At 41.2% G+C, this 16,194-nt stretch overlaps 1 protein-coding gene across 8 annotated transcripts in view; it reads left to right on the top strand.

The window, feature by feature from the left end:
• The window catches only part of macf1a (microtubule actin crosslinking factor 1a), a 230,812-nt gene that overhangs the window by 41,730 nt on the left and 172,888 nt on the right, over positions 1-16,194 (top strand). The gene's annotated exons all lie outside the window — the stretch shown is intronic.

Below are 16,194 nucleotides of genomic sequence, written 5' to 3'. Positions count from 1 at the left end.
AGTTTTAATCAGCTTCACCATGATGACAAAGATATTACAATCCTACTGGTTGTGACTTAAGCTCATGACAATTAAATGAACCACATTTGATAGTGGTTGAATATTTTCAAGTTTTACCAGTATAACAGGATGAGGGAGAGATGAGTGTTATGGCTCTCATTGTCAATGAATTACACCCTGAGGAGACAACTGTTATCACCTGTCTGCTTTACATTACAGCTGAGGGCTGCTCTGGCAGTGTGTGTCTGTGTTTGAGAGAGAGAGAGAGAGAGTCTGTGTGTGTGCTTTAGAGCTTGAGAAGCCACTTCTTCTGGAGAGAGCAAATACGTATGTCAAGATGTCTGTTGTAGTGTAAATGTACACACTCATATGACACACTTTTAAATTCCTGACTGACTGTGGGAAACTTGAGCATGTTCAGAAAAAAATCCTGTGTTGTAATCGTTTAGTCCGCAAAAAGTCAATATAATTGTGAAAAATGCACATCATAATTCCCCAGAACCCAAAGTCCAAAACAAAAGATGCCTCATTTTCTATGATGAATGGTGAAGAAAAGCAGAAAATCCTCAGATTCAATAAGCAAATGTTTGACAATTACAGTTAGCAATTAATTTTCTTTAGACTGATCAATCGATATATCGGCCAATTTTTGCAGCTTTAGTGTGTGGGACAGCCAGCAGTGACACAGCAGAACAGAGTGAGAGTGAGGCTGCTGAACATTCCTGAAATAACAAACATGATGGAGGGAGGAGAGAGGAAGTTGGGACTGTTTTCTTCTACTGTTCTTAAAGAGGCAGCCTACTTAATAAGTCCGGGGTAGGGTGGGAAAAGACACACACATTTACTTACAAACGGCTTGTGAAGACATTAAGTCACCCTAACTCTGTAAAAGTCTTACCACCACCTAAACTTGTCACACCTTCAACTCTAACCTGAGTTCTTCTGACTCAAAACAAGCCCCTAAATGAATTTGGACTGAGATTCTACCATCATGTTAAAATATTTTCATCACGTGTCAGTTCATGCAAGGACATTTGTAACTGTATAGTTTAGGAATCTAAGAATGTATTCAAGCAGACGATCTTCTCCAAACTATTGGATCTACAGCTGGTCTCCCCAGAGCTCTGGTTCTGTTTCTCATTTGGGTTTAATGTTTCTAGACTCCAGCAGTTCCCACACAGACCTCTGCTCTGTGTCTGTCCGCTGGCTGGAGCTCATGTTCACTTTCTTAGGCCTGTGTTAGTTTTCCCTGGTGTGCTGACATATGTGTTCTTTCCTATAACGTTGCGCACAGTGAGTTTAATTAAATCAAATGGCGTTCAGATTTGAGATTATTCCCTCAATAATCATCAAAATCCGACAGAAATCTACCTGCTGTTCATCTTGCTTATTGGTCCATCTAGACTGTGCATTGTAGCATCAGTTACCCAGCACAAAAAATGGTTTCCCATTTTCTTGTGGTTGAAATTACTGTGCTTCTCTGACCCCTTCTGTTTTTGTTTTTTTGTCTTTTATATATCACACACATCTATTTCATTCTCTTTAAGTTTGACCTACTTTTCCTGTCTTCCCCTGGAGAGCAGGCTTGTTGGTATGATGATGTAGCTCTGCTTTCTGGAAGCTGGAGCTGACTGCAGCGTCTGTCAGTCATCAGCTAACTCATTTTGAAACAACTGCTGACTCTGCCATTTCTTTGTGTGTACCTTAAGATATTATTTTCATAAGGAGAGAGCTTAAAGAAGTGAAAAAAGACACCGTCTCTACTGTACTAAGTGATTTAATGTAGAGCAATTTATGTTTCTGTTTGGCAAATCATAACACTTAAACTGACCTAATCGTAAATATTTTAAAGATACGGAACATGAGCCCTGTCCCCCAAAACAAATGCTATACCTGTTTATACACATTGCAATTTCTCGGATCTCTTTTGGCTATTTATGCTGTTGGATTGCTATTAATTTCTTTAGACATTTCAGCCACTACCTGCATTACCCAAGTTAGAATAGAGAAAACAATCCAGGAAGAGTTTAAGTAAAGCCTTGGTGACAGGACGGTATTTGTATCACTGAACTGGTTAATATGACCGGATGTAAAAGCTCTATTCTGTCAGGTGTATCTGCAGTTGACCTTATTGTGCTGGAGTGATTAATTTTGCATGTTGTCTACAAGAGACAAAGGAAGATGCAGTCTTGCGAGATGGATCAGGATAAGACCAGACTTTGAGAGCCAGGAATGATGAGTTGACTCTCTATTGTTCGGATCAGATGATGGGGGGGAAAAAAGCATGCATTGTAAAATATGGACACATTTTTTAAAAGGATGTACTCAATACCTTGTTAATCTCCATGCCTATCACACCAATCACCACATATCACGCGTTTGCTGAAGTAAACTGGATTCTAATTTAAGTTTTTTTCTGTGTTGGTTAATGTTTTTTAAATGACTGCCAGTTCATTTGCTGTTTGCTTGTCAGGAGCCAGGTGGCAGTCACCCTCTGCCCTGTGTTTTCTGAAAGTCTGGGTATTTTTAAATAAAGATATGAATATTGAATTGGCACGGTTGTAAGCACAGACTGTTCCCCTTTTTGTGGGTGTCTGCACATCTTGTGGTTCTCTGAAATCAGGTCACTCCGTGGGTGAATGGGTGCTCACATGTTGAAGGCTGTAATGTTTATTCAGCCATAGTTGCAGTCCATGTGTAAACGGGTGGCATCAATAGGCTGTTGGGTAAAGATATTGCATGACATTTTCAGTGCCAGCGGTTTCTGTTTTACAGAAAGTCGTCAGTTGTGATTCGTGTAATTGGTGTCAGGTTGTTCCCCCAGAGTTGCGTGCCAGCTAGCAGACTGTCACTAATTCTGAAACCCTTAAACCACTGCCTATCTCAAGATGAGCAACCAAAGACACAAATAATTTCAGTTGTTTACTGTCATGGTAACCATGACAGATCAAAGACTACTACAGCAAATTTTAACAATTTATTTCAGTAAAAAGGTGTGATACTTTGATCCTACGAACAATTGTTGTCTTGGTGATGTGCTTGCGTGCTCCAGTTTGTGTTCTTTGGAACAAATGTGAGTTTTAGAACTTTGTGAAAACATTTTTGGAAACAAAAAGTCCTCACTTCTTCAAAAGGCTGTTTTAGGTTAAGGTAAGAGATTGTATCATGGTAAGGTGATGATTAAGGGCTCACTCTGATTATTTGCCTGGCCAATTGTGGCCACTTCGGTGCTCACAGCGTTTTTTTGGTCTGATTGTCGATTAAAATATAATCATTTAGAAATATGCTACTGGCTCTGATGTAGCGTCCTCTCTCTTTTTGTAGTCACTACTCTTTTCTAGATGTCTCATCAGCAAACATATCTGATTGGTTACACATCATAAGTCATGGCCTAATACAGCTGGATAATCTGAATCTGTAAAGTAACTAGTAACTCAAGTTGTCAAATAAATGTAGTCGAGTGACCATATAAAGAAGCAGAAATTCAAAATACTAAAGTAAAGTGGCACAAAATTATAGTTAAATAAAACTTTTAACACGTTCCATCACTGGTTACTCTTAAAAATTTTCAGTTCAAAATATTGGCTATTAGTCTACTTGATTACTTGTAATCAGTATCAGTACTGGCCCTGAAAAAAACATGTTGGTGAGTCCTCTGAAGTACAGAATTATGTTGCGTGTGTTTGTGCACACTGTTGCTGCCACCTGCTTTTAACTGCAGCAGTATCATCAGACATCCTCTGATAGCCTGGGTCCAGTTGTGGCACGTCCCTCCACAGTTTGCATGTGTTCTAACAGATTGGGCATGTCTGCTTTTGTAGAGCACATACCATGGTCCTCAAATGTAAAACACACACTCACAGGCTGCATGTTTGAGGCTGTTAAGATATTAGCCTACCTGTCTGTCCACAGCCTTGTCTGTCTGTCAATCTGTCTGCTTAGCAGCAGCTCACTTGTCTACCTGTTTGTCAAATAATAACAGCATGTTGTGCAGCCTGGTGATCTGATAACATGATATGTAAATAGAGTTTCCACATCTGCTTTACATTTACCTCTCGGGCACTCAGACTGCACTGTTCTTAACTGTGAGATAGCAGGTAGTCAAGGCTTTTTATGTCTTGCTCAAGGACACAGAGGGGAGGACGTCTCTTGATGTAAATGCTGATGTGAAGGAGGCTTTCTGAGGCACAACACATCCTGAGCCAGTAGATTCATGAAGACCTTTTCATGCTTTGGATCAACATCTTTTTTCACTTTGGACACATTGAGTCCCCTTTAATGAATTCCCCAAACTGTGCCATTTAACAAAAAAAAACAAAAAAAACTGAAGAAATAAATTTTGTTATCTCTCATGAAGCTTTAAGTAGCACTCTCAATGCTCTCTTGCTGCCCCAGGTCGAGTCAGAGTGTGAATGATGTTTGAGTTTGTCCTGCACTAAAGTGAGGAGGGTTTAATTGCTGCCCTGAGGGGAAGAGTGAGATAAAAACTTTTTTAAAGGAAATTTCCCTTGGAGCATCAGATAACTCGGATTAAAGAGTAAGTCTGACCATTGATCCCTGTTTGATCCCAGTGTGTGTACGTGTGTGTGTCATCGGTGTAGTGTAGTTGCCTAGCATCAACAACGTGTGTCAGTAAAATGTAGTCATCTCCGTATTTGAAAGTCGTGTGCAACTGTGGTTGGTGATGTGGTTGAAAACTCCTTCAGGATTATATGATGCTCTCTCTGAATCTCTTCACCTCTTCAGTCATTACTCACTCCCACCTCTGTTATTTCCCTGCAGAGTCATCTCTCTCACTTTTCACCTCCAAAATGTTCTATAGCACATTTACATACCCCTTGTCTCTCTGTGGTTGGCATCACGCTATCATTACTAACCGTAGACTTTTAACAGCTTCTCCTTTGAAATAAGTAAATATCGATAACTAGCTTGACAGTGTGTAATTGCACAAGACATTTTCACAGCCTCTAAACATTTTGAACATTTAATTTGACTGTTATTTTAAATGGCTATTTACATAGCCATGTAGTGCTTTCTACAACTATTTAAAGCAGTCGAGCCACTGAATGAATGCTAACATCTGAAGAAATAAATACAGCTTCTCTCAATTTTCACATGTTGACACTTCTGTTAAGACCGTCACCTAGTAACTAGAATGATAACAAAAGATAAAATAGTGTCTCGATGTGGTATCAAGTTTCCTAGAAGGAATCCCTGAAGCTGCCTGCAACAGCTTAATGCTTTAAATATAATCGGTGTGATTCTGGTGCTTATCTTTAGCTTATAGCTAAATTAGCCCTGATTCTTGACTGGACTAAGTGTTGGATCTCGTCATACCAGGAAACTTCAGTCACTCGTGGTTTGAAAGCCTGTCGTCCAACTTAAAGCCTATCTTTTTAACGCAGTTAAAGTTAACGTTTGTTCTACTGCTGAAAAGGTTGCTATTTGACACACCACCCATGCTGTGGTGTTGGGGTTTATTTTAGGAGAAATATGCACAAGGTCTATTTTTGTCAAGTGAAAAAGAAAAGGCTGTTTGTTCCTAATTAGGGCCGCCCTTCCCTCCATCTGCCTGCTTTGTGAAACGCCTGTAGGAGACTTCACATGCATTGTGGGAAAGACGGAAGCTGTACTACTAAGAGTCAGTTGATACAGACACATTGCTAACAAAGTCAAAATGTAATAAAAAAAAAAAAGATGATTTGTGTTGATATAAAATCTAAACCCTTTTTATGACTGGAAGGCAATAAAAGCCATAAATTCTGACTCATAAACAGCCTTTTTAGGGCAGCATATTACATAGAACCTCGAACAGATGAGTAACAACAGCTATTATGACATTCTTAAATCAATATTTTAAAAAAATGTCACACTTATTTCCTCAAACAGAACTCTTGTTTTACAGTGCTAATAAGTGCAGTAAAATGTTATGGTCTGGTTTATTCACATTCCTGCCCTCACATTGTCAGAATAGGCTTCAATAATGACTTAGAGTTTTCAATCTAAAGACTAAATCAGAACTTGTCAGGCCCACAAACAGGTCATCAGACAGTGTGACTACATGAATGCATTGCTTTCATATTACCACCATGACATGTATATATTACAGACACTTTCCATATGGATGCCAGAAAAAATGATTTATATCAATGCATGGCTGCAATCTGTTCTGGTTTATGGATCTCTTTTCTTTTGCACACTATGGAAAGGTCAGAGGTCAGGCTCAGCTGCAGAACAGCTGGAAGAGATTCAGTGGCTCGCTGGAGGACATTTCAACAAGGCATTAGTTTGATGAATCAGAAGCTTGAAAATGAGTTCTCCAGTTAAAGGACGTTTTCCATCTCGCCCTGCCATCCTACTGTCACACCCACATACATGCATATAAACTTAGTCCAGTCTTGAGTGAGAGGGCAGCAACTCAGACACACATCAGCTCTAGTTAAGTCTCAGTTTTTAGTGTTATTTCTGTTTTTCTCTGAAAATGTTTCCCACTCTTTTGAGTGTCAGGTTCATTGCTTCAGCTCACTGGTCTGATCCAAACTAATTGTTAACAGTAGATCATATTTTACGCATTGTTATTGGAGTGTTTGCTGTCGTTTGCTGCATCTGTGTCTTTTTCCTGCTGACGGTGAAGTATTTTTGCTCCACTGGATTCCTCCAGCTTCTAGGGATGAGTGAGCATGCCTGCTCTGGGCTCCGTAGTCGCAACAATCCCTTGGTCAACTGGTCAGTGTGACGTTTGTGACGATAGCCGATGAAATCACCCCTCCAGAGACCCAGTTGTGCCACTCAGAACCTCCACCACTGGTCTGGGTTGCATTTGCTGCAGCTACCAGTAGTGCTGCAGGGATTCTCTTCCCCCCCCCCCCCTTCAGATCTCTGAAGGGGTGAAACTGGTCTGCATTCTGGCTCCAGTGTGGTTCTCCCTCTGCTGGCTCCCTCTTAGCACTGTGGAGTGGGTGGGTGTGAGCAGAGCTAGATCACAGCCCTGCACCAGGCGATTTCCCTTCCACTTTGTTCACATCAATAGGGAATGAGAAGCAGGGCAAAAGAGAGAGAGACAGAAGGAAGGAGAGAGAAGGGGGGAGGAGGGGAGGTAGGAGCAACAAAGGCCAAGAGAAAGGAACAGAGGGGAGAGGAGGAGGGGAGAGGAGGGCACAGAGTGGTGGTGTTTGTGTGAGGCGAATGAATGAAATCTTTATCTCTGACGCAGGAGACAAGGCTGCTCTCACATATCTTGTCACTTGGGTTTTTATCACTCACTTTTAATCACTCTTACTCCTGCAAGTTTGCCTCTCTTTAACTTAAACTTTTGAGTCTCCCCCTTCCTCTCTTTCGAGCCTCTCTCATTCCCTCCCTTCTCCTCCTTCCCTCTCTCTCCCCTTTTCCTCTCCTCTCTGAACTCAGCCCCCTGGTGGAGGTCAGGAAACTCTTTCTGTCTGTCTGTTTTGTTTTTCCTGATTGTTTGCCTCTGGAGAAAACAGGAAATTCCCCCAAAGTAACTTTTTTTGTAACTTTTTTTTTTTCAATCCGCCCTTCACTTCCCATCTTAGCTACTAGCATTGAGCAGCTGAATGTCATATAAAAGTGCTGTGTCACAGGACACACAGCTGCTGATGCAAGTGCTGACCGCTCGGCCAGTAGCAGTCTAAAACAAGACGTTTGCATCATGACACCATGCTCTGAATTCATCACATGTGCAGAAATCCAATTCTACTCACACACTATTCTGAAAAGATAATCTCCACCTGAGGAAGTCCTGTAATTAGATTTTTACTCAAGAGGCTAATTGTAGTAGATGATTACAATGTGATAAGATTCATGTCTTTCTGACAGAAATTATGAGCGGCAGACTCAAATAGATGCAGCCTCCACATATTTTGCATGTATTATTCATCCTTCTGGGAAAAGAAGCGGAATGCGAGAGATTGAAAGATTGCAAGGTTTGCCAGAATGGCGCATTTATATGCAATCCTGTGTAAGCTTGAGAATTCATCGCTGTTTTCTTCACATCTATTGATGCTGAATGCTGTTTGCAGGAACCCCCCCAATCCAGGCACTAAATAAATTCTTTCACTGTGGGAAACCTTGGGGTCCCACTTCAACTGATGCCTGAATGTCTCTTGGCATTAAGAGTTTGTTCCAAAGTAAGAACAGGTCCATTAAAGTTACACAATGCACACTTAACCATGTCTGAAGATGGGAAAAAAGAGCATTTCTGCTGCACCGTGTGCACGTAGGCCCAGGATGTGCCAAAGGTCCACAAATGTTGCAGAATTAGTGTGATTACTGAAAGGTTCTCCACTTCAATCATGATTGGAGGCAGGAGAATATGCTACGGTCAAGACTGTGTGTGTGTGTTAGCATAAGATTATTTGTCAGAGATGCAGAAATTACCCAACTTGACAGAGTCAGATAGGATTACAATCATTAGAATTATAGATGATGATTCCTTGGCTAAATTTTGTCTAATCTGACATGTGGCATTCTGCAGCCTTCTTCATTAAAGAGCCTGACATTTGTTATGAAAGTTCCCCCTAATCGAGATGGATTTTAGAAAGAGAGCATTGTCAGTTGTATTTATTTTTAAAGATTTAGATCAGCCAGAAGAATAGGTTGTGCGTTGGAGTTACTACAGGAATGCAGGAAGGTGTAGTGAGGGTAAACGTTTGTGTAAAGAGAGCTGCTGACGGAAGGAGAAAGTAGTGTAGAGGAATGCAGCCTGGCCATAGATAATCTAATCGTTTTAGCCTGTAATGTATATAAACTTGTGATCTGGTGAAAAAATGTGTGAAGAACTGGAATGAGAGAAGAACTGGAGGAACGGGACGCATAAACAGCAAGACGGAACTGAAAAATGATTTGTGAAGTGGGAAAAAGAGATAGACACTGAGAGAAAGATGTTACCGACAGAAGGAGGGGTGGAGAGGTAGCAGAGGAGAAATATGAATAAGGAGAAGAAGAAATAAAGCAAATGGGAGAGGGAGAACGTTGAGCGACAGGGAGGAGCAGATCCGTGTGGGGAGGTAGAGAGCAGGAAGGGCACAGGCAGCGAGCGAGAAGTTGAACAAAGGCCTATTTTTGTACCATCCGTTTTGCAGCCATATGTAGCCTTCTTCTCCAGCCGTCGCCTCTGTTATGTCTGAGAGTGAAATCATCCCTCATGACTTGCTCAAAAACTTGGCTGCCTTACAGGCATGCTTGCGCAGCGATTAGCCTACAGTAATGACTTTCTCATACTAGTTATTACAGTAGCATGGTATTGTTGCTCGTTGTTGTGGATTAAGTGGCGGTTTCACTGTTTGTGGTTACTTCACATGGTGGAATGTAGTTGTATGGCTCCAGAGGCTTTCTCTTATTTTGTCTCCTTGTAGACTCAAATTTCTTTTGCACTCTGAATGCTGAAACCAAAGCTATCAAATGCCTCCCGAGGCGCTCGGCATATGAGCACAATTTCCTGTATGCAACATACAGTGTATTAATAGTTGCCCCTGCTGAAAGTGCATATTCTTCATTGTGCTGTACAGTAAAGAAATTACATGGAAAACAGGATATTGCACATAAAGTGACCACTCCAATTCCCAAAGTTTTAAAAAGGCTGCTTTTATACGGGCACTGCAGCAATGTAGTCTTCTTTGTCCGTAAGATTTGGGTGCTCACAAGAGATAAATTTGATTTTAAAAAAATGGTAAACATATTCTGATTTTTAGTCCCTAGCATTGGTCGAGCAGGATCCTTCTATACAGGATATAAGGATATAGCTGCACATCCTGAATAATCTTTCTTGCTCACCATTTTCTCCCTCCCATATGAGTGGATACGTAATTATAAAATCAGACTTGTATTTGGAACATGAATAGCAATGATTGCTTAACGCCATCAATTTGGCTTATTGCCAGATGACGGGAATGAAAAGCTTCCTTGTGCTCAAAGAAGTGATGACGACCTGTCCAGATATGTTAAGAGACAGCGGACAGCTTAAGTCAGAGAGGTTTCAACAGGTGTGTGATGAGCCTAAATTCTTCCTCATGCCTGGATACGAGCCAGCAGAACAACTGATGAATGCCCTACCCATCCCGAATACGTCCTCTGGCCTCAGTGAGCATTGGCCAGTAGACATGACGATGGACGCAGTGAATGATTGATGACGAGGGTGTGAGGTGAATGTGATATCGTATGTTTCCCAGTTGTTGCCGTCTCTTGTAGCCCACCTGTCTCTCTTGGCACACCCAGTGTGCGATATTCCTGCCGGGACTTTCCCTACCAAATCTTTCTGCTTCCAAACATACATCTGCTCATTTACACCTCCGCTAATTCTCTTTTCTCCATTTGACCAAAATAAGAAATGACAGCCAGCATCTGATCTGCTTACATTAGGAAATGTGTGTGCACTTCCAGCAGCCTTTAGTCAGAGATGATTCACCCTTTTACAGTTCAGGAAAACATGTCACTGATATCTCCAACCACAGGAACTGATGAACCTCAAATGAAATTCGAAACGGTCCCCTGAGCAGCAGCAAGTGTGCATTTTCACATAATTTCACGTAAATCTGGAGTGTGTGAAGTTATCTGACAACAATTTTCTGGCTCTTAAAGTCCTCCGAATTCCAATACTTGCATGCACACTCAAACTGGCTGACTGTTGACGCCCTCTGCTCTGCTGACATCCTCCCACCCTCCTGTATTCCCCAGCTGTTTGTGGTCACAGGGTGTGTCGGGGGTCTGCTGGGTGCAGTCATATCGGTATTTGAATTTTGTGCGTTATGACTGACTGCTGTCACACTGCAGGGTGTGGACGACTGCTGATACTCACCATGCATGAAGAGGATCTGAAACAGAAATGGAGATCTTTTCATAAATTATCAAGTGTATTATTGGAGTTATTTTTATTGAACAGAAACAAAGAGACCGAGACTGAGACATAAATAAACTTATTTAGTCAGTGTCAAAAAGAGCAAGTGTTGGATTAGTGTCACCATGTTGCCACTTCTGTGAATTCAGACTGAGCAAGTGACACAGTTTCTTCTTGCTCACACTCTGGAAATAGCTGCTTCTTAATGTACCAACTGACAGAGGGGACTTCCAAATTCAACGAAGAAATGCCAACACCATTGTGCACTGAACTTATACTCTACTGCAGGGTGTGATCAGGGTGGGAGGTAACTACCAACCAAGTATGGACACATATCTCTTGGTGGCTGGTAATCCAATCTTCTTAGAGTCTTTGTCATCTTTCGAGAATCCTCTGTTGTGAGGAAGTCCTGCATTTGGCAGTGGAATAGTGAAAATGTTGAATGTCGGCCAGTACAAGATAAATGTTCGCTTTCTTTCCTGGGCGTGACTGCTCTAATTTCCCAAATCAAATGATGGCTTCTGGAACGAGAGACCAATTGTATTATACATTTCATGTGACAGATGAAGAGAGGAAAGGGGGTAAAAAGTAAAGCACAATGTCAAGAAGCTGCAACAAATTGCTTTACAGAATCTGTTTCATTTCATGAGTATTGCTGATGTGGTTGCTAATTTTATCTCGCTTCCCTCCATCCCTTCTCTTCTCTCCCACTCTCTAATCCTTGTGTCTTCTCTGCCTCTCCTCTTCCTCCCTTCTATCCCTCCAGCTGCTTAGTAAGGCCTTTAAATGAGTGGTTATTAATTACACTCACTAATGAAATGAAGGGCTTCCAGCTGACCACTAGCTGACGGGCTCTGTGAGTGTATTCATGTCGCAGAAATCCCATTTAAGCTTGACCAGTTTCTTTTGGGCATTCATTAAGCAATTTTCGTAAAAGCTGATCATGTCTTCAGCATCATGTCGCGTCAGTTTTAGTTCAGAAATATGAAGTCAGCCTCTGTTTTTCTTTGTCATTTTTCAGAGTGTGTTTATACTTTTCAGCAGCTCCTTCCTGCTACTGTTTAAAGTGCACTTTATATCTCTTTAGTGGTTCCTTTGATTATAACTGATGAATAACTACAGTTGTGTTCGTACAAGCTCTTCCAAGTCTTCCATTTACTTCTGGCAATGTGTCTGCACAACTCCACTCAGTCCATTATCTCAAGAGTACTTTGTTCCTTCTAAACCCTCCTACAGTAAATAATAACACCTAACACTGTAAAAACCAAAATCATTTTTAGGGCCCTAACAAGGTGCGTTCACTTTGACTGATCACTGACATTGGCTGTACAAATCCTAGATAATAGTCTGTGACAACCACAAAGGTTGAGACACCTCATCATAGATCTTCTTCAGCCCTTATAGCCTGTGAATTAAACATCTTTCAAAATCAAATAGTACATGGTATGAAATCATAACTTGTTGTTGATAAAATGTTTTGTCTTATTATTGAAGATGATGGGATTTGGTGGGATTTTCCGAGTCACTTACATTAGAGTAAGAGTTACTACATCAGTGATGGTTTCAGAGAAACACTGAAACTGTTTTTTTTACTGTTTCCCTATTTCTTTACCACAGCAGGGCGAGGGGGAATTCTTTATGTGTTGATGTGTTTTCCTTTGAACGTTGATTTCTTCCTTAGTTTGCATTGAAATAGCAGCTGCCTTTTTTTTCTTCAGGATGACCTCACATAATTTAACATGAGAGCGTACATCATGATTCCCCTCGTCGATCATTTTGTGCTGACCATGCTTCTTTGAGGTCGGTCCTGTCTCTCATAAATATGAATATTTAATAACACTCTGCTCTCACAGCTCGGGATCTCCCTGAGACAAGAGTGTCTTTAGAGGCAGGTTAGTCTTTCAACTTATTGGACTTGAGGGCCCCATTGAAAACACATATGTCTCTCGCTTACTGTCGCAATCATCCTCTTATCCACTAATGCACATGACCTCTGAGCAACGACAGCTTCCTCTCACCATATTATGGTCCAGTGTGGATTAATTGACAACATAATGTAGCTTATAGCAATGCTTTAATGTACAAAAAGATGAAGCTTTTTCACACGTGGTAAAAAAAAATAAAAAATTTGACCGATCAGCGTCTTAGTGGTGCCTGGAGTCTGAAAAGCCTCAGTAGGAAGTTTATCTCCCACTGGGGGAATACAAGTGTTTCTGCAGTGTGCGTTAGATAAGAGGATCTGCTTAAGTTCATGTATTCAAGTGCAATTTGGTTCTTATTTAGCTCAGGATATCTCACTGTGTGCATCCACACGTGTTTTGCAACGGCGATAGTGATCTCGTATTGGTAACATAAAGTTCTCTATTATCGCTTATCGGTAAGAGAATCTGACATTGTGAAGGTAGCTGTGTACTGTTGGCAAAATGTTATTATCAGTTATATGACTCACGCAGGCCTACCACTATATCTAGATCCGACTGTGTTAAAGTGTGTGAGTGAAGGATAAGTTTGTCCCGTCTGTCTCCATGTCTCTCAAACAACTGTGAAATTCAATCTATAGTGGGGCACTTCAACTATGTAGATCAGACAGGTGTTGAAACTTGTGACCAGAGTAAGCTATGATTCCAACTATATGTATTTGCACTACAAGTACTATGCAGGACAAAACAGTGAGGGATAATTTCTCTCCAGTCTCTAACCAGGTTGCAATTATTCACTTACATTCAACATGTCGGTATAACTCTGACTTTTATTTATTGCATATTTTCTTTCTGTCTTTATTTTCTTTCTTTTGCCCTCCATTAGCTTCTCTCTCATTCGCTCCATCGTTCTGACGGCATCTCTCTCTGTCATTGCTTTTCCCTCCCACTCAACCTGCCCACTCATTCATTCCCACTCTCTCCGTCTCTCATCCATATTATCAACTCCATTTTAACTTACACCCACCTTCTCTTCTCTCAGACCCACATGTGTATGTGTGTGCTTTTCACCAGATTTATTATAGAACCAACTCTACTCTGCCGCCCACCTCTGGTCTGCCTGTCTGCACAGCTGCATCACACACAGCTAACACTACAACAATATTACAGCGCTGTTATTACAAACTTACATAATACATATACATAAGTTAGCATATATCAAAATTATATTATTAGAAGGAAGCAGCTTTAGAAATAAAACCGAGCATTTTTAATGATTGACTGATTATTGGGGCCAATATTCCGATTGCCGATAAAGTTGATTAATTCAAAATGCAATACTCTGGCTCTGAAGCAGCATCCTCTCTCTGTCTGTGGTCAGTTTGATTACCTTGTGGAGTATATTTCCACAGCCCTTTTGTTTTGTGGTTTGTCCTGAAACATGTTTGTGAACGCTCTCTGTGACGCTCTCCTCTTAATCAGTTAATCAGCCATTTTGGCTTGCTACTCATGCCAGGTAGTCTTTTGTTCTGTTAGGGTTAGGTGCTGGAAACAGAACAAATGAGGATCACTAACATTAACCCTTCCAGTGGCCAAATATTGCATCCTGCTTTCTTCCACTCTCCCTTCCGGTCTCCACTGTCATTGTTAAAAAGAAACAACAGCGGCAAGCTGCCAGCCTCAGTTAATGGCTACATAGAAATGACGGAAACCTTTGACTGCAGGTAATTGGCCATGCACAAAATGTTCCTCCATCAGATTTTCCCCTTCCTCTGGGCTGTATTTAGAGGCGCATTGGGCGGGTTAACACAGTAAAGAGTCAATACTGATTATTCTGAGTGATTAAATAAATTCAGACAACTCAGAGGAGCAATATGGGAATTTCACACCATGACATGTAGGAGCAGCAGACATTTAGTCCCATTGAAAACGTCACAGTTCATCACTAAAACATAGATTTGTTCAAGCCTGCAGCTGCTCCCATGTCGGGGCTCATATAATGGTTTGTGGGTGGACTTGTTGAGGCCTGTGCTGGATGTCTGGGTTATCATGCTCCAGCCCATCCTTGCCTTGCATGTGTGTGTATGTGTGTGGGCGTGGGCGTGTGTTTTGACCCTACCCGTCAATGCAAGGTTCGAGCACATTTAAGAAAAACTGTGTGTAGAGTTTCAGATGCACACAAACATACTTAGCATAGATTCATCTGAATTAGTGGCTGCGTGTATTTGCTTATTGTGTAATTTCGGACTTCATATCTAGTAACATTACAAATGATTGAGTAATTTGAGGGCATCATCAGATCTGTTTCTCTAGACTAGGTCTGTTCAGTGCGTAAAATTTGAGAAAATACCAGACATATCAGTGCATTTTTAAATATGTCACTTTTATGTATGTATACCATGTTAAAAGGGGCAAACTGCTGTTTTGAACTGAACTGTTAACCCACGATTACACACAAACCATGCAGACTGTCACAGGGAAGAAGGCTGCATTCCTCCCTTATGACCCCTCCTTACCATTGTGAGAGTTAATCTCAGTGTTTACCTCCCGTGTGTGTGTGTGTGTGTGTGTGTGTGTGTGTGTGTGTGTGTGTGTTTGGGTCTGGCTGCCTGTTTTTCCTCACTTACTTTTTTTTCCTTCTCTTTGCATCACCTGGCTTTCTCATATCTATCTTTCCATCCGTCACAGGGTCCTCAGTTACTTATCCCCCACACTCTCTTTCTTTGTTTTATCACTACAGTTTCGTCTGCTCATCCCCGTCTCTTTGCCTAATTTACTCCCCCAAGAAAGAACTTTCACAGATGCAGACTAAATTGAAAAACAAATCCTTTCTTTCTCACAGTTCCCCCCCCAGTCTTTTTACGTTCTGCTCCTTTCTTGTCATTTGTTCTCATCACCCTGTCCTCGAAATATTTTTTGAGGAGAATCAAGAATGAAATTTGCCCCACAGATGTGTGAAATACGTGGGATCTAAGAATCTGTGATGCAGCAAGGAACTGATGTGTTCTTCTGCGTCAAAATAGCGGGGACGCTTTTTGTGCAGCAAACCACGAGAGCATGAATATTTATATCCAACAGCTTCTCTCATAGCAGGGCTTCATACAAACCTAAGAAATTGGTATTGCAGCAGCAAATGAGTAGAGATTTACGACATTCACACAGGCAATATTATGTAAGCTGTCGGTCCCAGAAATAGATAGAGACGGTGATGTCAGAATAATCTGAATTTAATAAGACGGTATTGTAGTTTTTGGTCAGAAATGCTACGCATGGTGAAACAAAGGCTGGGAATAACTTTCATCTTCTGCCTGTTATGATTTGAAAAATCAGGTGACACGGCTTGGAACACACTCGCACACACAGAAAGAGCGAGGGGAGGAGAGTCAGCAAAGGAGCCAGTTCATACATGAATGGACCAGAGGT

This window comes from Sparus aurata, chromosome 3 (genome assembly GCF_900880675.1).
Source record: "Sparus aurata chromosome 3, fSpaAur1.1, whole genome shotgun sequence".
NCBI lineage: Eukaryota > Metazoa > Chordata > Actinopteri > Spariformes > Sparidae > Sparus > Sparus aurata.
This window is presented reverse-complemented; position numbering and strand designations above follow the sequence as displayed.